The following is a 22,784-nucleotide window of genomic DNA, read 5'->3' on the forward strand; positions in this document are numbered from 1 at the left end:
AAGAAACTAACATTGATGGCCACTCCCATCATCAAGTAAATTTGAAATGATGTTGTCATTTTCCCATATTTGAAAATAGTTAATTGTTTTTCTTGAGAACATGAATGTAATGGATTGTATCTGCTTGGTTCTGTCTTTGAAGTCTCTTAGTGGATTGCTTTTGATGTGCATTGTATGTTGGTTTAATGTTTACTCAATAATAAAATTTTTTTTTCTCTTCTAAAAAAAAAAAAAAATGGGCAAAGCATGGGGCGCCTGGGTGGCGCAGTCGGTTAAGCGTCCGACTTCAACCAGGTCACGATCTCGCGGTCCGGGAGTTCGAGCCCCGCGTCAGGCTCTGGGCTGATGGCTGATGGCTCAGAGCCTGGAGCCTGTTTCTGATTCTGTGTCTCCCTCTCTCTCTCTGCCCCTCCCCCGTTCATGCTCTGTCTCTGTCCCAAAAATAAATAAACGTTGAAAAAAAAAATTTAAAAAAAAAAAAATGGGCAAAGCATCTGAATAAACATTTCTCTAAGGAAGATATACAAATGCCCAATAAACACATGAAAAGATGTTCAACATCATTAGCCATTAGGAAAATATAAATAAAAACCATGTGAGATATGACCTCATACCTGCTAGGAAGGCTAAAATAAAAGAGATAATAACATGTGTCGGTGAGGATGTGGAGAAATTAAAAGCCTCATATATGGCTGGTGGAACCAAAAAAAAAATGGTACAGCCACTTTGGAACAATCTGGCAGTTCCTCAAAATGTTACACATAGAGTTAACATATGACCAAGCATTTCTACTCCTAGAGATATAATCCAGAGAACTCAAAACAAGCGTTCACGCACAAAAACTTGCACATGAATGTTCATAGCAGGAGTATTCATAATAGCCAAAAAAGGAAAACAACCCAAATGTATATCAACTAAGAAGGGATAAATTGTGGTATATTCACACAACAGAATATAATTCAGCAATAAAAAGGAATGAAGTACTGATACATGCTACAGCATGGATGAACTTTGAAAGCATTATGCAATGTGAAAGAAACCAGTCACAGAAGACTGCATATTGTATGATCCCATCTACTTTAAGTTCTGGAACATGAAAATTTATAGAGTCTGAAAGTAAACTGGTGGTTGCCAAGCCTGAGGAAAATGAAGGGGGTTAGGTGGGAGGTCTGTGTTCTTTTGGGGATGATGAACATTCTAAAATTATACTGTGTTGATGGTTGCACAAGTCTACAAATATACCAAAACCCACTAAATTTCACTTTAAATATGTAAACTTTATGGTATGTGAATTGTATCTCAATCATCCTTGAAAAAAAAAAGAAATCTTTTGATGTCTCTTTGGGTAATCTGAAATTCTCTACCCATTCATCTTTTTCATCAGTTTATACATCTGTTTTCTTTCAACATAAAATTCTATTTACCTACCAATCATCCCCAATTTTCCTAATACAGAGAAAATGTGAAGCTACCGAAAATAAGTACTAGCACTTATTTTTTTAAAAAACTAGGTCTAGAGGCGCCTGGGTGGTTCAGTCGGTTAAGCATCCAACTCTTCATTTCAGCTCAGGTCATGATTTCAAGGCTGGTGAGATCAAGCATGGGCTCCATGCTGACACTGGAGAGACTGCTTGGGATTCTCTCTCTCTGTGCCCTTCCCCTCTTTCTTAAAATAAACTTAAATAAATAAAATAAAATAAAATAAAATAAAATAAAATAAAATAAAATAAAATAAAATAAAATAAAATAAAAACAAAACTAGGTCTCACTGTTCAGGGGCAAATTGTGTTTTCTTTCCACCAAGAAGCAAATTAATGGTAAAGATTAATTTAAATTGTGTCTTGGGGCACTCGTCAGTTAAGTGCCCAACTCTTGGTTTCAGCTCAGGTCATGCCCTCACAGTTGGTGAGTTTGAGCCACACACTGGACTCTGCACTAACAGTACAAAGCCCGCTTGAGTTTCTTGCTCTCTCCCTCTCTCTCTGCCTCTCCCCTGCTCATGTGTGCTCTCTATCAACATAAATAAACTTAAAAAATTTTTAATAAATATAATAACATAAAATGAATTGTGCCTTTAGATATCATGAAGAGAAAAACCTAATTCTTATCATCAAATTTCGAATTAGAATTAAAATGTCTTAGTTGAAAACATTTTATGGCACATTGTTTAAACATATTTGCCCATGGTTTGAGGAAAATCTTTTCAACCTCTACACTTAATTCTGGTTTTTTGCTGCTTAACGCATTCCTAAGTATTTTACAATGATTCAAAATGTTTATGGAAGATGAACACAGATAGGCAGTTTTGCAAATGTGTTCTATGTCTTTATTTGAGACCTCTAGTAAATCCTTAGTTCTCGCCAATCAAAATGCTTTAACCCACTGAACTAGAGTATGAACCATGAAAATAATGACACAACTAAGCTTATATCCCTGGTCTGGATTGCAGCCATTTATACCATTAGTATAATTAAAATAAATATCATTTTATATGCTTATTTAACACTTTATAACAGGTTTTCCTTATAGTAAAAGTAATACATACCTAGAAAAGCCAAACATAAAGATAAAAATGAAACTACTCTCAATCACATCACCCAACCAGAATACACAAGAATCATCATTGACATTCTTGTGGATTTCGTAATTCTTTTTTGTATGCACTTTACAAATGTTAAACCATAAGTAACTTTGTATTCTGCATTTTACTTAAGGTGAGCATTTCTCTATCATTAAATATACAAAATTGTGATTATAGTTTTATATTTAACATCATGGATGTGTATGTTCTAATTTCTATCTTATTTAATGCTTTAGGCATCTTTGCTCTCTGTATTTTGCTATATGAACCATTATGTGCATTTATCATCTTTACTATATTTTAGGTTAATAATCCTCTACCTAGAACATCCTATTACTTGTCTACCTGCTTCAACTCATGAAATCTGGCACATCTGTATTCTAGAGTTCAGGGATAGCACAGAGGTACTCTTCATAGCCCAAAGAATCTTTCCTCATAGTGTTTGGTTTTAGCAGCAGCTTTCCGTCTTGGCAGGCACTTGAGGACGTATTTATGAGTGTGCTGTGCTGTCTTCTGCTTTATATAACTGCTATCAGAAGTCCTAATTTCCTTTGCCATTACAGAAATCTTACATCCTTTAACAACATTGCTGGCTCCTTCCTGTGAATCGCATCATCATCCTGCTTGGAGCTATCAGTCAGGGTGGTTCCTAAATGCCAACCTGGAGATACTATGTCATATATACAAAAAGGAAATTAAGGAAGTCCTGCCACTGGAGCTTTCACTGTGAAGTTGGGCCAAACTGTATCTCAAGAAAAAGAAATAAGCCAAAGATTTTAAATTTTTACTTATGAACTACACAAGTAACCAATTTGCATAAAAATTATTTTCAAGGAATACAGAAATATATAAAGTTAAATGGAAAAGTTCCTCAGCTCTACTATCATGCTTTCCAGGAATACCCACTGTGGACAGTTTAGAATTTGTTAGACTCTCACCCTTCCTTTGCTCTTCCCATACAAGCTATAAATACTCCTGGTTAAGAATATATAACTAAATTCCATTATTAAGTTTTTAAAAATTCAATTGCAAAAATAACTTTTGTAAAAATTTTAAACAGCAGAGATGTGTATGAAGTACCAATGCCCCTCCGCTTTTAACAGTCTGGTGGTATCAATTCCAGACATTTTCCCTACATAAGTCCAAGCAATTACCTACGTACATACTACATACATACTAGTACATACTATTATGCTGAAGGAGTAGGACACATAAAATGTAAATAGTACAAAATACCTTTCAGTCTCAGTTCAAACCTCTTCCATGGGTGATCCTGCTCCTTGGATAAATTTAGGGTGGATCCCATGACTCTACTGATCACGACTATATGATACAAATCCTCTAGTCATTTTTAGTCACAAACAATCCATTGAGAATATCTCAGTACAGTTCCTCTGATGCAGGTAATGCCTCTCCCCACACTGTCTCTTACATTCTCTCCCCCACCCCCAACTTCTGCCTCTGTCTTTAGGGCCCCAGTCTCTTTCTGCTGAGGTAGTCCTGCCCGTGATGGAAAGCCTAAGGCAGAGTGCCCAGACCAGCTCCTCCTAACACACTGTGGACCCACATCTGGTCCACAGAAATATGTACCTCTCTGATGTAATAACTCCTAGAAATTTACTCTACAAGTCATATTCATGTATGTGCAACAGGACATTTATTCAAGGATATTCATTATAAAATTGTTTCAAGTAGCAAAGGACAAGGAAACACCCTAAAGGCTCATCAAAAGAATAATTAAAAAAAAAAAAAGAATGATTAAATATGTTACAGTATTATGTTGAATCATCTGAAATTGCCCATATTTGACTTTTTCTGCCTCTAGAAACTACAATTTCAGATGGTTCAATCTAAAATAGATTGAGGGGCAACTGGGTGGCTCAGTTGGTCAGGTGTCCAACTCTTGGTTTCGGCTCAGGTCATGATCTCACAGCCCGTGGGTTCAAGTCCCACTTTGGGCTCCACGCTCTAACAGCACAGGATTCTCTCTTTCCTTCTCTCTCTGCCCCTCCCCTGCTCATGCTCTCTTGTGCACACGTGCTCTCTCTCAACATAAATAAACTTGAAAAATAAAAGATTGAATCATAATACCTAAACGTTCAATCTAAATATATGTATATGTATGTACACATATGTATAATATAAATGTATGTATATATGTACAATATATATGTCTGTGTATATATATTATATATATAAAATATATAATATATATGATTATAAAATGGGCTGTAGTGTGTCTCCTCCAAATTCATATGGTGACGTCCTAACCCCCAGTACTCTGGAATGTGACTGTATTTAGAGATAAAGCCTTTAAAAAGGTAATTAAGTTAAAATGGGTCATTAGAGGGGTACCCGGGCTCTGAGCTGTCAACACAGAGCCAGACACAGGCCTCGAACTCACAAATTGTGAGATCATGACCTGAGCTGAAGTTGGACACTTAACCTGAGCCACCCAAGTGCCCTAAAATAAAATTTTTTTTAAATGGGTCATTAGGGTGGGCCCTAATCTGACTGGTGTCTTTTTTTTTTTTAACGTTTATTTATGACACACACACACACACACACACACACACACACACACACACAACAGAGTGTAAGTGGGGGAGGGACAGAGAGAGGGAGACACAGAATCCAAAGCAGGCTCAGGCTCTGAGTTGTCAGCACAGAGCCTGACGCAGGGCTTGAATCCACAAGCCGTGAGATCATGACCTGAGTTGAAGTCACACAGTTAATCTACTGAGCCACCCAGGTGCCCTTGGTATCCTTTTTTTAAAAATTTTATTTATTTATTTTGAGAAAGAAGCATGAGTAGGGGAGGGGCAGAGAGAGAGGGAGACAGAACCCCAAGCAGGCTCCTCACAGTCAGCATGGAGTCTGATACCGGGCTTGAACTCACGAACTGTGAGATCATGACCTGATCAGAAATCAAGAATCAGATGCTTAACCGACCGACTGATCCACCCAGGCACCCCTGCCTGGTGTCCTTATAAGAAAATGAGATTAAAACACAGACCACACAGACATGGAACTACCACATGAGGATACCACAAGAAGGCAACTATCAACAAGCCAAGATGAGAGGCCTCAGAAGAAATCAAACCTGCTGACACCTTGGGCACTTGGGTGGCTCAGTCAGTTAAGCGTCTGGCTTCAGCTCAGGTCATGATCTCATGGTTGGTGAGTCTGAGCCCCGCATTGGGCTCTGTGTTGACAGCTCAGAGCCTGGAGCCTGCTTCAGATTCTATGTCTCCCTCTCTGCCCCTCCCCGCTCATGCTCTGTCTCTGTTTCAAAAATAAAATAAAAACATTTTTTAAAAAATGAAAAAAAAAAGGGGCGCCTGGGTGGCTCAGTTGGTTGAGCTTCCGACTTCGGCTCAGGTCACGATCTCATGGTCTGTGAATTCGAGCCCCGCGTCGGGCTCTGTGCTGACAGCTCAGAGCCTGGACCCTGCTCTGGATTCTGTGTCTCCCTCTCTCTCTGACCCTCTGCCATTCATGCTCTGTCTCTCTCTGTCTCAAAAATAAATAAACATTAAAAAAAAATTAAAAAAAAAAACCTGCTGACACCTTGATCTTGGACTTCTAGACTCCAGAACTGTAAGAAAATAAACATTTCTTGTTTAAACCACCAAGTCTGTGGTATTTTATGGCAGCACTAGCAAACTATACATATACACACACACACGCGCACATATGTATATATGTACATGTAAATATGCATATGTATAAATGTACATATGTGTATACTTATATAAGTATATATATTTTTTTAACTTAAAATATTACAAACATATATAATACCTATCCTTTGGAATGAGGAGAAGAACATAAATGTGTAAGTTGACAAATGCACAGAATTTCTCTGGAAGGATTGCCTTTGAAGAGGGGAATGGGGAAAAGGGTACAAGAAATACTTACTGTATATCCTCATACAGAATTTTAATCTTTTGCTACCTGAATGCATTTTTTCTTCTACAATATGAATTAGCTTTTCAGTCTTCCTAATAAATGTATTTAAGACTATAATATTTCCTCAAGGACAGCCCATAGATTTTAATATGTGGTATTTTCAATAGTCATTGATCCCTAAATAATACGTAGTTTCAGTTAAATTTTAAATTATTTCTTAAATTACTATACTGAGGGGTGCCTGGGTGACTCAGTCAGTTAAGCGTCAGACTCCTGACTTCAGTTCAGGTCATGACCCCAGGGTCGTGGGATCAAAGCCCCACATTGGGTTCGGGGCTGAACATGGAGGCTGCTTAAGATTCTCTTTTTCGCTCTGCCCCTCTCTCCCACTCATGTGCTCTAAAATTAAATTAAAAAAAATAAAAAATAAATACTATACTGAAAACCAAGAAAGTAAATATTATCTATAACTACATCCCTTTTTGGGGGGGAGAAAAATTAGAGTACCCACTATCACCTATTCAGTTTTATTCTCCCCTAGTTGGGAATCAATTTGACACCAATTTTCTTTATCTTTCTACAGAGTTATTACATATACATATATAATATATATAATATATATACATATTATAATATACATACATATATACATATATATGTATACATACATATACATATATACATAAATACATATAATATACATATTATAATATGTATATAATATTATATATAATATATATAATGTATATTTATATTATATGCACATAAATTTTTTATAAAAATGAAATCATGCTGTCACTCTGAAACATGCTTTCTTTTTACCTAGAAATTCATTATGAACATCTTCCCAGGTAAGTACATATTAATTTACCTTATTCTTTTAAATACCTACATAGTGTTATGCAGCATGGAGCCATAATTTATTTAGCTGTTCCCCATTGATCAATACTCATTTTTTCTTTCTTTCCCTTTTACTATTTTTGCTATTAAAAACAATCCTGGAAAAAAAGGCTGCAATCAACATCTTTTAAGCTTTTCTCAGTCCAAAAGGCAAAAGATATCTTATTGCTTAACTTGAATCTCCTTGATAACTCATGAGGCTGAATACCCTTTCATATGTTATGAAATCATTTATATTTCTTTTTCTGTGATTAGCTTTTCATTATCTTGACTTTTTCTTCCTTGTAATTTCAACTTTTATTTCCTCTAACTTGAGTGGAAACAAAAAACTTTCCAAGTAATTATATTTCTTTTTTGGTTCCCATTTTGATAATTTCTGTGTGTGTGTGTGTGTGTGTGTGCATGTGTGTGTGTGCGTGCACGCACACGTGCTGTTTCCCTGCAATACGACTGGCAATAAATAGTATCTGATTTTTAGGGGAGCCTGGCTGGCTCAGTCGGTGAAGCATGCAACTCTTGATCTTCTTTGGGGGTTGTGAGTTTGAGCCCCACGTTGGGTGTAGAGATTACTTAAATAAATAAAATTTGCGGCGGGGGGGGGGGGGGGCGGCACCTGGGTGGTTCAGTCGGCTAGGTGTCTGACTTCGGCTCAGATCATGATCTCAGTCAGACCCAGCGTGAGGCTCTGTGCTGACAGTTCAGAGCTTGGAGCCTGCTTCAGATTCTGTCTGTCTCTCCCTGTCCCTCCTCAGCTCATGCACTCTCTCTCTCTCTCAAAAATAAATAAATATTTTAAAAAATGTTAAAAATAAAAATTTTTTGAAGTGTCAATTTTTAGAATTTGAGATTTTTTATAGCCCTCCTACATGATATATTTTTATTAAGTGTTACATGAGTATTTGTTTTTTAAGTAATTTCTACACCCAACATGGGGTTCAAACTCACAACCCAGCAATCAAGAGCTGCACACTCTAACAAATGAGTCAGCCAGGTGTCACACCCCTCCTTTCAAAAAGTTTTTATTACCTTTTTTAATGTTTATTTATTTTTGAGAGAGAGAGTGCAAGCGGGCGAGGGACAGAGAGAAGGGAACAGAGGATCCGAAGCAGCCTCCACGCTGATGGCAGCAAGTCCAAAGTGGAGTTCAAACTTCATGAACCGTGATCATGTAACCTGAGCCAAAGTTGGATGCTCAACAGATGAAGCCACCCAGTCACCCCTCCCTACTTTTTTTAAATGAGTATTTAAGAAGAATATATTATTACCTACTTAGGTATAACATTATATAAGTATTTTTAAAAGAAAATGTTTGCTCTTTGAAATAAACTTTGGTAACAAATTACTATGTATGAATTTTCTTATATTCAACAATTGCCTGGGGCATGTACATGTGTATTTTATTTTTAAACTGTCTACATTATTTTGTTTTATATTTGTCTGACATAACACAAATCTGGAGACTTGGTTCTACACAATCTAAGAGCCTTAAAAAAAAAAAAAGAAAAGAAAAAAAAGAGAGGATTTATTCCAGTCACATTTATTGTAAATATTGTCCCATGTGGTCATATTCTCTTCTCTCTCCTCCCACCTATGCGTTTTTACTTTTCCTTGCCTGATTTTTTTGTTTCTTATTTTCCTCAACACCTTTTTTCCTCTTTCATCCGTTCAATTTATGAATTTCCCTAGCAATTCTAAGAAACACACTACAGTGGACATTTGATATTTTCTCCTCTCCACTTCACGGAACTCCCTGATTTTTCACTTAGGTATGTACCCCTAAACCAGCCTTTGTGCTTCGGTGGCGGACCTTGGCAAGTCTCGGCAAATGACTTTTTTGGGGACAGTGACTGGTCTCAGATTGGTACAAATATAGCTAACTTCAGGACTTTTCCTTGACGGTATGGGTAGCTATCCTCTTTCCTTTTCCAATTTAAAGAGAATGCATAGAATTCCAAATATGGACATTACAGACATCATGCAAAAGAAAGAAGCCAGTGTGAGGATGAAAGTGACACACAAAGAAATGCAAAGCTGAGAGAAAGGAATTGCTTATTGATAACCTATCTTCATATTACAACTTAAATATATTTTCTTCTTCTTAAAAACAGTATCTATGGTCTCCTCCCCTCTCATTACAAAAGGTTTTTTTTAATGTTTAATTTTTTAATAAGAGAGAGAGAGCACACATGCAAGAGGGGGAGGGGCAGAGAGAGAGGGGGGGACAGAGGATCTGAAGTGGGTTCTGTGCTGACAGCAGAGAGCCTGATGCAGGGCTCGAACTCACGGACTGTGAGATCATGATCTGAGCCACAGTCAGATGCTCAACTGACCAAGCCACCTTGGCTCTATTTCTTACCCACCAACTGCCCACTGCCCATCTCCCATGCCACACTTACTGAAATTGTGTAGAATTTTGGCTCCAGTGGTTAGTTCTCCTCCTTGATTTATCCTGCATGTCCAACAACTCATAATTTTCTTGTCTTTTTGTATCATATTTTTAAAATATATTTTCTTTATTTTGGGGAGAGTGCAAGCAGGGGAGGGGCAGAGAGAGAGGGACAGAAGATCCAAAGTGGACTCTGTGCTGACAGGCTGACAGCAGCGAGCCCCATGTGGGGCCCAAACTCATGAACCGTGAGATCATGACCTGAGCCAAAGTTGACACTCAAGAGATTGAGCCACCCAGGTGCCCCATACCATATTTTAGAAGAATTCCTTGGTTTGATTATCTAGTTCATTAGTCATATACTACAACCATGTTGCTATTCAGCCTGCTGTTGAAGTTTGTATTTCAGAAAACATGTTTCTAATTTCCAAAAACTTTCTTCTTTTTCATAGCACCCATTGCTATTTTATGGAAATCACATGCTCTCAAATTTTTTAGAATTTTTTTTTTAACAAATTCTTTTGTCCATTACATTCAATTTGTTTTCTCAAAAATCAATTCCTCTTTTTGTTCGGCTTGTTGTCACTCTTTCATCCTATTGGTTTTCCTTAAATATTTAGTGAGAATTCGTTAAGCGAATTGGCAGATAAAGTTGGTTTCCCCAGCATAGTAGTTTTCAATTCTGGATGCACTGTAGAAATTATCCTTTTAAAGAAAGCTCCCTTGGGGCGCCTGGGTGGTGCAGTCGGTTGAGCGTCCGACTTCAGCCAGGTCACGATCTCGCGGTCCGTGAGTTCGAGCCCCGCGTCAGGCTCTGGGCTGATGGCTCAGAGCCTGGAGCCTGTTTCCGATTCTGTGTCTCCCTCTCTCTCTGCCCCTCCCCCGTTCATGCTCTGTCTCTCTCTGTCCCAAAAATAAATAAATGTTGGAAAAAAAAATTTAAAAAAAAAAAAGAAAGAAAGCTCCCTAGGTGATTTTAATGTGTTTTTACCACTAAGAACCGATGCTTTAATATATGTGAAAAATCACTCTTCTCCCTGACATGAATGTGCATGCTAATCATAAAAGTTCTGGCTATCAAAAGTATCATACATGGATGGAGGAGGTGAACAGCTAGATGGGTGGCTTCTGAAGGAAGGAGCTCTACATTCACAGTGACAACTGGAAGTTCTCTAAAATATAGCGCTGATTCTCTCTCTGGTCCTAAAGCCCAGGATGGAGATGCCCTCAATTTATATAAATATGTTCTACTACTTTAGCCTGTGAGGAAAAACTGTAATTAGGTATTGTAATTGGTTCCGTTACAGCTGTTCTGAAGTCTGCTAATTAATTACCTTTGACCACTGCAATGGTCTGAATGTGTCCCCCCAAAATTCTTATGTTGAAATCCTAAATCCCAAGGTGACGGTATTAGGAGGTAGGACCTCTGGGAAATGATTAGGTCATGAGGGCAAAGCCTTGATGAATGGGATTAGTGCCCTTATAAAAGCTGTCCCAGAGAGCTTGCTTACCCCCTCCCCCACATGAGGGGTTACAGCATGAAGTAGGAGAACACAACCTGGAAGAATCCAACTATGCTGGCACTATGATTTGGACTTCAGCCTCCAAAACTGTGAGAAATAAATTTCTGTTGTTTATAAGCCACCCAGTCTATATTTTGCTATAGCAGCTTGAATGGACTAAGACAACCAACCTCAAGCCCCTCCTACTTTTCAAAGTCTCTAAGCTTTGGGATTTTCCAGAATTGCAGTGGGAAAACTCACTTTCCTACTGTTTCCCCTTTAAGTCTGTAATGGGTTGCATTTCTCCAAACTGTATAGTTTTGCCATCAACCTGATTCCATATGCTTTGCATTTTTCATAAATTCCTCAGTGTTTTTGATCTTTAGATGACACCCTTACCAGCTTTTCAATGTTAATAAAGATGTATATTTACTTTCCTATTTTTAATTCTGTTACTTAACTAGATTTTTTTCACTATACAAATAAAACATCCTTATATTAAATTACTTAGATCATACTGAAGTCATAAAAGATGTAGTCTTTCACACCAACTTTCCTCCTCAAATTTTCTGTTAACATGACTCAAGTAATTACTCCTATGTTACTATTTTTCCCTTTCCATACTCTAGTCTTTGGAAGTGGGTACTAAGTCTAACTCATACTCAAGGAGAGGGGAATTAATCTCCATCTCTTAGAGAAGGGAGTATCTAAATAAATTTTTTTTTTAATTATTCTGCAAAGAAGATTTGTCTCTTCTCCAATTTATTTATTCAATAATTCATTTATATCAGTATTGCCTCAAAGAAATAGTTTACCCTTTGGGTTAAAATTGTTGAAATTATTCGAGCTTTGGCCACTGGGCACTCTTTTAGGCTTGTTCCTGTGTCCTTTTCACAAGCCCTCACCTCCCTCCCACCTCCATATGATGCTATATGATACTTTGGGCTCCTCTTGTGATATATATTCTATTCATTCTCTTTCTCTGGAGAACCATAACATAGTAGGTAATAAGTATGTTGGTGGGGCACCTGGGTGGCTCAGTCAGTTAAACGTCTGACTTCAGCTCAGGTCATGATCTCATAGCTCATAGGTTCCAACCCCACATCAGGCTCTGCACTGACAATGCGGAGTCTGTTTGGGATTCTCTCTCTCTCCCTTCTGTCTCTGCCCCTCTCCCACTCGCACTTTCTCTAAATAAATAAATATTTTTTTTTTTTTTTAAAGTATGTTGGTGAAGGAATGAATGACTGGTGCAGGGTGCAGGAATTTTTTTAGACTCCAAAAGTAATTCTGAAGCACAGCCACTATAATCACTAACACCCCATGTATCTGTCACCTCAAATTAATGAATGAATGGTATAGGAGAATGGCAATAGTCTTTGATATCAGACCTAGAATCAAAAAGCTGACATTTATTAGCTACTTGGTTTTAAAATAAGTATTCCCTGAGGTGCCTGGCTGGCTCAGTCAGTGAGTGTGTGACTCTTGATCTCGGAGTTGTAGGTTCGAGCCCCACACTGGGTGTAGAGATTACTTAAAAAAATAATAATAAGGGGCACCTGGGTGGCTCAGTCAGTTAAGTGTTAGATTCTTAACCTCAGCTCAGGTCTTGATCTCAGGGTCATGAGTTCAAACCCCATGTTGGGCTCTGCATTGAGGTAAAGCCTACTTAAAATAAGAATTTTTAAGTCAAAATAATAATAAAATCTGGGGTGTCTGGGTGGCTCAGTTGGTTAAGCATCTGGCTAGCGTTCAGGTCATGATCTCTGGGTTCATGGGCTCGAGCCCCATGTCAGGCTCTCCACTGACAGTGCAGAGCCTGCTTCAGATCCTTTCTCTCCCTCTCTCTCTGCCCCTCCCTTGTTTATGCTCTCTCGAAAATAAACATTGTAAAAATAAAATAAAATAATCTTTTATTTATTTATTTATTTATTTATTTTTAAGTCTGAGGGGTGCCTGCATGGTTCAGTCAGTTAAGCGTCCAACTCTTGGTTTCTGCTCAGGTCATGATCTCATGGTTTGTGAGATGGAGCCCTGCATCCAGCTCTGTGCTGGTTGGTATGGAGCCTGCTTGGGATTCTCTCTCTCCCTTCTCTCTCTCTGCCCTTCCCCCATTCATGCTTTCCTTCTCTCTCTCAAAAGAAATAAACTTTAAAAAAAGTTCCTCCATTAAAAAATAAAATAGGTCATGATCTCACTGTCCATGGGATTGAGCCCTACGTCAGGCTCTGTGCTGACAGCATGGAGCCTGCTTGGGATTCTCTGTCTCCCCCTCTCTGCCTCTCTCCCACTTGCACATGCTTATGCACATGCGTACATACATACATACTCTCTCTCTCTCAAAAATAAATAAATTTTAAAAACTTTAAAAACAGTAAAATAAAATAAGTATTCCTTGAAGTCTTGGCATCTTCACATTTAAAATTAAGAGACTATCACCAACCTCTGGGAGAACGGTTACGATTTTATATGATAATACCTTTAATGGATCACACAATGTATCTGGTACATGGCAAGAGCTCAGTACATGATAGTTGCCTTTTTTCCATTTCCCCCCTAATTCACTGGGAAGACAGAGGTCATCCAGTAAGACTTCCTTCACTGCATCCTACATATATCATAACAGACTCTGCCCATGCATCCTTTCAGCCCTCCAGAACTTCCCAGTGATAACTCTTCCATCTATGGAGAAGGACTCTATATTTGATTCCTTTCTCTCTAGCACTTTATTTCCTCCTTAACCATTTTCTCTTTTGCTTCCAAAATCGGAACTTATTAAACAAAAATTTACTGCCTTTTCTAACATTCCATTTCTTTCCTACTATTCCTCTGAAGCTTCTCACTTTCCTGCATTGGTCAACGCCTCCTAAACCCATGGCAGCAGTCTTCTGATTGTCCCTGCCCACCAAAACTGCTTTCTTAGAGGTCTGGACTACTCTTCCCCACACCAGAGATCTTTTCTCTGCCTTCCCTCTTCTCTCTGCAGGATTGGAGGCTGCTATTGTCTCCCTTTTCTCCCAGTTTGTCTTTCTCTTCCCCAATTATGCATTTTCCTTCTCTAGCATGAATCCTTGTCTCTCACTTTGACTTCCAAGGCTCAATGCTATTTACTTTTTCTATTTGCTTTCTCTCTACAAAGTTTCAAACTGTTTCCGTGTAAAAGGCATTATGTTTTGTTTTATTTGTTTATTTATTTCTTATAATAAAGCCAACTTTCAAGACAGATCTTGTCCCAAACCTTTGATTAGCCAAGTTCTCTTCAGAATATTTCATTTCAAAACCAATTAACAGGTTTTTACAACATGTTGAATTGCCTTGCCTCTTAAGAGACCTACTTCCAATTTCTCCATTTTTATCACTGACATCAAAACTTTACCCAGGCTCTAAACCCAAAATTAATCTTCAAAATTTCTCCCCAAATCCTATCAATTCTTTTCACAATGTTCATCTCCTCCTGTTTATTCCTACAATCTCAGATTAGGCCCTGTTTTACACGTCTGGCTCTTTTCTTTTCTTTTCAAGTAGGCTTCATGTCCAACACAGGGCTTGAACTCACAACCTGAGATCAAGACCTGAGCTACGATTAAGAGATGGACACTCAAGCAACTGAGCCACCCAGTTGCCCCACATGTATGTGTCTTAATAGTCTTTTCAGTTCCCAGTCTTTCCCCTCTTCTTCAAAGGTTTCATATGCCAGCGCCTCAGTAATCTTTCCAATTTATGGTACTCCTGCTTCAGAATCTACAGTACTATTTCCCAGTATCAAATCCAAAATCTTGGGTCCTAGCTTTCATGGCTCTACCTAACACCATCTTTTCACTGGCCAGTCTCACTTATCCACTTTCCACTTAAGACAATACACATAGAAGAAGGGCTATCAAGCTAATCATGTCATCTACCCTTCTCTCCAATACAGACAGGTTCTTCCCTATGCTCCTTATCAGCTAGTTCATATTTTGATAAATCTATGCTATTTGCCTATTGAAGTGACCTTTCCACTTTGCTCTGCTTATTCAAATACTATTAACCCATTAAAGCAATTCTGTCCTCCTCTCTAAAATCTTCCCTAACATTTCTAGCTAACACTAAACTCTCTACCTCTGTTCTGGATTCTGTCATTCTCACTTCTTAGTAATCTTATTAGGTAATATCTCTTCTCGCTCGTATATTATTAATCTCTCCTCCTCTGTTAGTGCTTTTCCACTTAAATATATCCTTATTCAATTTTTCTTTTCATTTAAGAGGCAAAAAAGATTTTTTTTTTTCTGATCTTGTAACTCCTTCCCTGTGGTCTCATTCTTTCTTCCTCCCAACCATCAGGCTTCTTCAACAGTAGTTTATACTCACCGTCCCTTCTTCCTCACTTCCCATCCACTCTTCACCATTATCTGGCTTTTATTCATAACTGCTTGCAAAAGACCTCCACACTATCAAATCCAATGAACACTGCAGGAAATATCTGTTGTTTTTTTAGCTTTCTGGCAACAATAGCTTACTTTTCCTTTGGAGAGCTTCTCTGCCTGATTTCTGAGGTCTGATAGGACCATCAAACATGGGCTTATCTCTGAGGTGTGGGCACAGGGCTGACCTATAAGACCACACAAGGAGAAAGGCCGCTGGGGCTCAGTTAGCCCTATGGGCCCATGGGATCCTGGAAGATGCTGTACCCAGGCCTTTCTATGGCTTGATTATTCTGCCTTCCTTCACTTCTGTGAGCTTAGCCAATATCTACCCATAAATCTATCCATAAAGTTTCTGCTTAAGTTAGCCAAAGGCAATTTCTATTGCTCATTACCAAAGAGAAATCAGAGTAGAGGTAGAAGTGGTATGTCTCATGGTTACACCACAAATTTCTCTTTGTCCCCTTCCCTGTGGCTTCTGCTGTTTAAGAAATCACAGTAGCTAAGGTGAAGATGCTTTCACCAGGGGACACAATAATGGCTTCATTAACTGTGAGGCAAGGCTATCTGGGGCTCCACACACAGCCAGGCAATAGTTAAAAGGGGAGGCAAAGGAGCATAGATGGAAACCAGAGAATCCTGGGGCACCTCTCCGTATTAACACTAAGAGTGAAGTTACCACTAGATTACTGCTACCCTACACAGACAAGATCTGCAAGGGTCTTTTATTCCTACCAGTAATAAAAGTGTGCAAACCACGTATCTGACTCCAAAGTCCATGTTCTTTAACATACCAGTTTCTGCTGATACCAATCTACTTGCAGCTCCTTACTCAAGAAGTGATCCCTCTCATTTCCATGCTTTTGTACCTGTTAGTTCGTCTGGAATGTTCATATCAATCTTCCAACTGAAAATTCCTAACTTCTCCTCTTTGAAACTTTCTCTGATGCCTACAGGTTAGTCCCAAACATCCTGACATAATACTTCACAATATCTAACATGAAATACACTTTATATGCTTTCTGGTTTTCCTCACTAGCCTGTAAGGCTTCTAAATGGTAGAAACCACATCTTTCATATTTGTATCCTCAACAATTAGTACTCAGTATATGGGAGTAATAAATTCTACTGAAAGAATATCTGGTCTTTCTTAATTTTCCATAGTATTAATCATTGCATCTTAGATTTGGGGTATTTATGTTTAAATCTGCATCTAATGTACCATGTTCAGTCCCTTAATTATTTGAAACAGTGTTCCTCAATCCTTCCAGTAAGTCTAAAAACTTAAGAGCTGAGTCCCCGCTTTTTACTATTTCTGTATTCTCTTTAGCACCTATGAGTATTAGGCACATGGTAAGCACTCAATAAATACTTGATGAACTGAATTTAAAACACAGTATTAGCACATTAATAGGAGCAACTTATCATGCTCTACTGATCTAATTAAAAGATCTGGCCTTCTGAAGTAGTGCAATTGTACTCATATGGAAAATTTAATGAGAAAAAGAAAAATTATCCAACTGGACAGTTAAAAGCTTTTCTCTTAGTGAGAGTTCTGCAAATATTTTCTGGATAACAAGAGTGAACCTCTAGAGCTCAGAGTAAAAGACTCAAGGTATACATCCCCATGCGTATTGGAAGGAAGATTACATGTTTAAGGGATCTGCCACAACCATAATTACTTAAATTCCACTAACCCTTACCAAATCCATAACAGAAGTCATAAAAATATTTAATAGCAAATCAACCCACGTCAAATCAACTATGCTAAAGATGTATAAGGCTATCTCTGCATAATATATAACATGGCAGTCACTTACTCAGCAAACATTTATTTAGCCCCTACTAATGACAAGTGCTATGTTAGGTCCTAAAATTACAAAGACAGGGGTACCTGGCTGGCTCAGTTGGTAGAGCAGGTGACTCTTGATCTTGGAGTTGTAAGTTCAAGCCCAATGTTGGGTATAGAGATTACTTAAAAATAAAATCTTTAGGGGTGTCTGGGTAGCTCAGTTGGTTGAGTTCAGACTCTTGGTTTCAGCTCAGGTCATGATCTCACAAACCATGAGATTGAGCAGCATGCAGCCTGCTTGGGATTCTCTTTCTCTCTCTCTCTCTCTCTCTCTCTCTCTCTCTCTCTCTGCCCCTCCCCTGCTCGCACCTGTGTGCATGCACTCTCTCTCTCAAAATAAATAAAACTTAAAATAAAATCTTTAAAAAATAAAAAAATTAAAAATTACAAGGACAAAGAGAACACACTTCCCATGTTTGGGGGTTCTAACTTTGCCATGCTGCAATGGTATTAAGAATACAACATGAGGGGCGCCTGGGTGGCGCAGTCGGTTAAGCGGCCGACTTCAGCCAGGTCACGATCTCGCGGTGCGCGAGTTCAAGCCCCGCGTCGGGCTCTGGCCTGATGGCTCAGAGCCTGGAGCCTGTTTCCGATTCTGTGTCTCCCTCTCTCTCTGCCCCTCCCCCGTTCATGCTCTGTCTCTCTCTGTCCCAAAAATAAATAAACGTTAGAAAAAAAAAAACATACAAAAAAAAAAAAAAGAATACAACATGAAACATACCTCATTGAGTTGCTCAACATGGAGGCTCTAGAGAACAGTCTGGTAGAAAAGGTAGATAAACACATACTATGGCAATGTAACCAGCATTATCCCAGAAATAAGTACAAGATGTTATGGGGCCACAGAGGAGAAAATAACCAACCTACTGAAGACCACAGGAAAAGATATGGAAGACACTGACATCCATACATGAATTCAATGCAAGTTAAGGTGAGAGAAAGCTACCACAACACAAACATCTGGGACAGAATCAAACCTGAAACTAGGGTTGCAAGCAGTGTCAGAAGGATTCCAAAGCAAACCAATCCAAGTCTTAGCAAATCACTGTAAAAGAGCCAAAAAGTAAAGTACTCCTTGCTGTTAAGCTTGAGAGTAATAAAACACATACACAATTAAACCACCATATGGTATAAACATAAAGGGAGTCTTTTAAACAATATGTGGCATAAAAGTTCAAAGGGAACCAATTGCTAAGAGTTAGAGAGAGCTGTTAGGAAAACCTTTATAAAAGTAGAGTTAGAACTATTGTCGGTGGGGAGGAGCACAAGGAAGACTGCCCACGTGCTAAGAATGACCAATGTCATTAACAAAAGCAAGAGATCTGAACTACAGAGTTGTGGGACCATGAGGAGGTCCAAAGGTTTGGAAGCACTGGGTAAAAACTGGACACGTGAGTGAAGGCTTGATTCAGCAGAGCCAGGAACACAAACCTAGCAGCTTGGACATTGTTCTAGACTTAGTAGTTATCAACCATGACTGCTAAATAGAAACACCTGGGGAACTTTAAAAACTATGTTTTTGGCTAGGGCTCACCCCATATCAAAAGTACCTGGGTGGCTTAGTCAGTTAAGTGTCCAACTTTGGCTTAGGTCATGATTTCTCAGTCTGAGTTCGAGCCCCACGTCAGGCTCTGTGTTGACAGCATGAAGCCTGGAGCCTGCTTCAGATTCTGCTCTATGTTCCCCTTCCCCCGCTCACACTCTATGTGTGTGTCTCTCTCTCAAAAATAAACATTAAAAAATAAAAAAAAGGAGCGCCTGGGGGGGTTCAGTCGGTTAAGCATCGGACTTTGGCTTGGGTCATGATCTCGTGGTTTGTAAGTTCGAACCCCGTGTTGAGCTCTGTGCTAGCAGCTCCGAGCCTGGAGCCTGCTTCAGATTCTGTGTCTCCTTCTCTGTCTGCCCCTCCCCCACTGGTGCTCTGTCTCTCGCTATCAAAAATAAATAAATGTAAAAAAAAATTTTTTTTATAAAAAATAAATAAATAAATAAATAAGTATGAGAATCTTTGGAGGGAGTGGCATGGACATGAAAATGTAAAAGCATACAAGGTGATTCTACTCTACAGTCCAGATTCAGAACGACTGGACTTGAGGCTAGAAAAGTAAAAGATGACAGGTATGGTTAAGACCTAAGCTTGATTTCAGTCTCTGTTTATAAGTAACAATTCTGAGCTGATTACCTGTTGAAGTTTATCTTCTAACCTTAAACATTCTGTTTCCTTAGTGTTTCTTTTCCCTTGTTGACAATGTAACCCATCAATTTCTCCTACATGACTGGTTCACATTTCCAAGATGTCCTATAGACAACTAACTGAGAAAATAAATATTTCAATCCTATGCTGCCCTTATATCCCTGCTATGAAGTGCTTTCATATTAAAGAATGTTCTAGGCTGCAATCATGTTTGGATTTTACAAAACTCCTCTTTTAAATATAGATAGAATATAATACCTACATATACAAGAGCCATGTTACTTAGACTAGATCAAAATGTGAGATTAAGCATTCATTCTTATAGTATCTGGAGACATTATACTATTTCTGGTTACAGACATGCAATGATTACAAAGTACTTTGCTTCAGAATCCTGTACAAATAAAGGGAAACAACAAATGTATCCCATACAGTAACTCTGTGCTACATTGAACAAGTGTCCTATGTGAGAGGTAAAAATCAACAAGATGATTAGAGAGTAGGGCAGCCTGTTGATCCTTCAAAAAGCAGGCTGGTTTGTTTGCTCACTTGTTTTTAAAGAAAAAGCAAAGGTACCGATATGCTTCAGGTTCCATGTTACTCACCAAAGTGTTTATTCAAGAAATCTGTACTTTGTCTATAGGTAAGCAACCTTCTTCTTGATGCAAACTTAAGTTAGCCACAACTGTCTTATTTTTGGTAGTGTTAGGTCAGTATACCTACTTAATGTTATGAGAACGTAAGTTGGAAGGTTTTAGCTGGGATTACACACACACACAGGTTTGTGTAGTCTCTTATTTCCAGACAAAGTTAATAAACTCGTACGGCCATATCCCAACGTAACCGTGGGGCGGGGAGAGGAGAGTGAGTATTGGAAAACCCAATGATCAAAATGTGAAACATGAAAAAGAGTCCAGAAATATTTCTTCAGAAATATAGAGCCAGATTTCAAGAGTTGGCCATATGCTTGTGCCGATCCTATTAAGAAAGGAAAAGAAAGGCTTCTGAAATGAAAACGCAAGCCTAACTCTCTGACTGTAGGGGTGAGACTTAACAAGCAAGTCTCATGAGTCGTACCAGTGGGTCCGAAGAAATTCAGAGAGCAAGGAATAAAGTGGGGATGAAGGAGACAGGAAAAGGTGAAGGAGGCAGGCAAAGGCCATCCGGTGTGAACCTTGATGCCCGGCTCTTTATGCACCTAGGGCAGCGTGGAGCCTCTCCCGCCCCGCGCGCATCTGGGAGCCGGGCCGCAGCGCGAGTCCCCCACCGGCCCGGCACCAGGGGGCGCGGGGCGCCGGAGACAGGGGAGAAGAGGGGTAGGTGCACCGCCCACGCTCGCACCCCACCGGGCTCCGCACTCAGGGTCCCCAGGAAGGAGACACACTCCAAGCAGCCCTAGTCTCCGGGACCGGGAGGGGGTGGGTGGAGCAGAGCCCGGAGCCGCCCCCCGGAGCCGCCCCCGCAGCCCCGGCCCCCGCCCCCCGTCCCGGCTGTCAGCGGCCCCCTCCCGCAGTCACTCACCCACTGGCTGCGCGGTCTCGGCCGCGGCGGCAGCGGCGGCGGCGACCCCCGCCTGGGTCATGATCCCAGGCGGGTACGGCAGGGGTGTCCGACCGCCCGGGCGAATCTCTCCGTCCGCGGCCGCCGCCTGCTCCTCTGGGGCTGGGGGAGCGCGGGCCCAGGCCCTCCTCTCCCCCCGCCCCCGCCGCCTCTTCTAGCGGCCACCGCCGCCGCAGCGAGCCCGAGCCCTCAAGGCCGGAGACCCGGCGGCAGCGCGGCCTCAACTTTCCCAGCCCCCCTCCCCCCGCCCCTCCCCGCCCCTCCCGCGGCCGCCGCTCAGCAAGCGAACAGCCTACCCTTGGTGCTCGGCGCTACCGCCCCTGCCACTCAGCCCACCAACCCGGCCCCGGGGAGGTTGCCGCGGTGGCCAATCAGAACCTGGGACGCCGTTGCGCTAGGCTAGAGGGCGGGAGGAGTTGGAGGGAAAACCGAAGACCGAACGGGCCTCGGGCGGCCCAATGAGGAGGGCCGGGGGGCGGAGGTGTGCAAGTTGGGTTGAAGGAACAGGAAATATTCTTAAAGGTAGAGTGATGGGCAGCAAGGAAAGCCAGTAGGTGAATGGGAGAGAGGTGGGCCTGGTTCCTTAAAGGGGACGACTTGAGAACCTAGAAAACGAGGTATTTTTATGAAACTTCTTTATATCTTGTTCTCTGTGCTGCTTGTCACGTCTTTCAATAGTTTGGAAGTGGAAAAACTAAAAGGGAAGAGGGCGTGGAAGTCTTCCAAGAACGATTAGAGAGCTCCTCTTAGCCTAGAGGGTAGGAAGGGAAATGATCCCTCCGTCACGAGAAGTGGGAAGAGAATCCAGACGTCTCAGACTGCCCTTTCCCTGGAAGATCATTGCCAACTTGACGCTGCTCGAATTTGTAGGTTGCGGTCATCTGTTATACTGCGTTTACAACAAAGCATGGATTCCTCTGAACTGGAGATGACCGTGTTCAGAAATGTTCTGGCGGCCTCCCAGCTGGGGGAAAACAGTATGGGGCATTGGGGGATGGATTTTGGAACCTCAAGCTTGAGTTCCTAGAGACCTAGATTTGAGAGGTGTAGAGCCGCGGGGTCATGAATGGAGACCTGGGGGTCCCCTAACTGCAAAATGGGCTTGGAGCCCTGGAACCGTGGTCATAACTCCCTTTTCCTCCTTTCGCTTCATATTTCACAACTCTTCCTCTCCGGAAACAGGTGTCCTCCTCCTAGTGGTGGTGAAAGATTCCCAAGCGCTTCCACAACCAGGTTAGGAAATGTCCCAGATTATAGACGCCCGTGGGCCAGACCAGGTAACTCCCAGGAGATGCACACAGGGCAAGGCGTAGTGGGAATTACTGAAGCCTGTGCACAGAAGACGCTGCCCTTGTATTGAGAAAAAGTGTGAAGTTAAACAGTAACTCCATGGTAATGTTTAAAAGGTGTGATGAAACAGAAAGCCTTTCACGTTGCCTATAAACTGTGGCACTACAAACAGACTGGATATTTTCTTCAACTCGTCCACCTAGGCGT

The 22,784-nt window shown here is 40.5% G+C and overlaps 1 protein-coding gene across 1 annotated transcript in view; it reads right to left on the reverse strand.

Annotated features, from left to right (window-relative positions):
* The window catches only part of USF3 (upstream transcription factor family member 3), a 60,594-nt gene extending 39,084 nt beyond the window's left edge, over positions 1 to 21,510 (reverse strand). Inside the window, exon 1 of the mRNA XM_040484529.1 lies at positions 21,249 to 21,510. The gene's annotated coding sequence lies outside the window, so the exon portion shown is untranslated. The remainder of the gene's footprint in view (positions 1 to 21,248) is intronic.
* Positions 21,511 to 22,784: the final 1,274 nt, after the last annotated feature.

Source organism: Herpailurus yagouaroundi, unplaced genomic scaffold (assembly GCF_014898765.1).
Source record: "Herpailurus yagouaroundi ecotype Mexico unplaced genomic scaffold, PumYag 162, whole genome shotgun sequence".
Taxonomy (NCBI): Eukaryota; Metazoa; Chordata; class Mammalia; order Carnivora; family Felidae; genus Herpailurus; species Herpailurus yagouaroundi.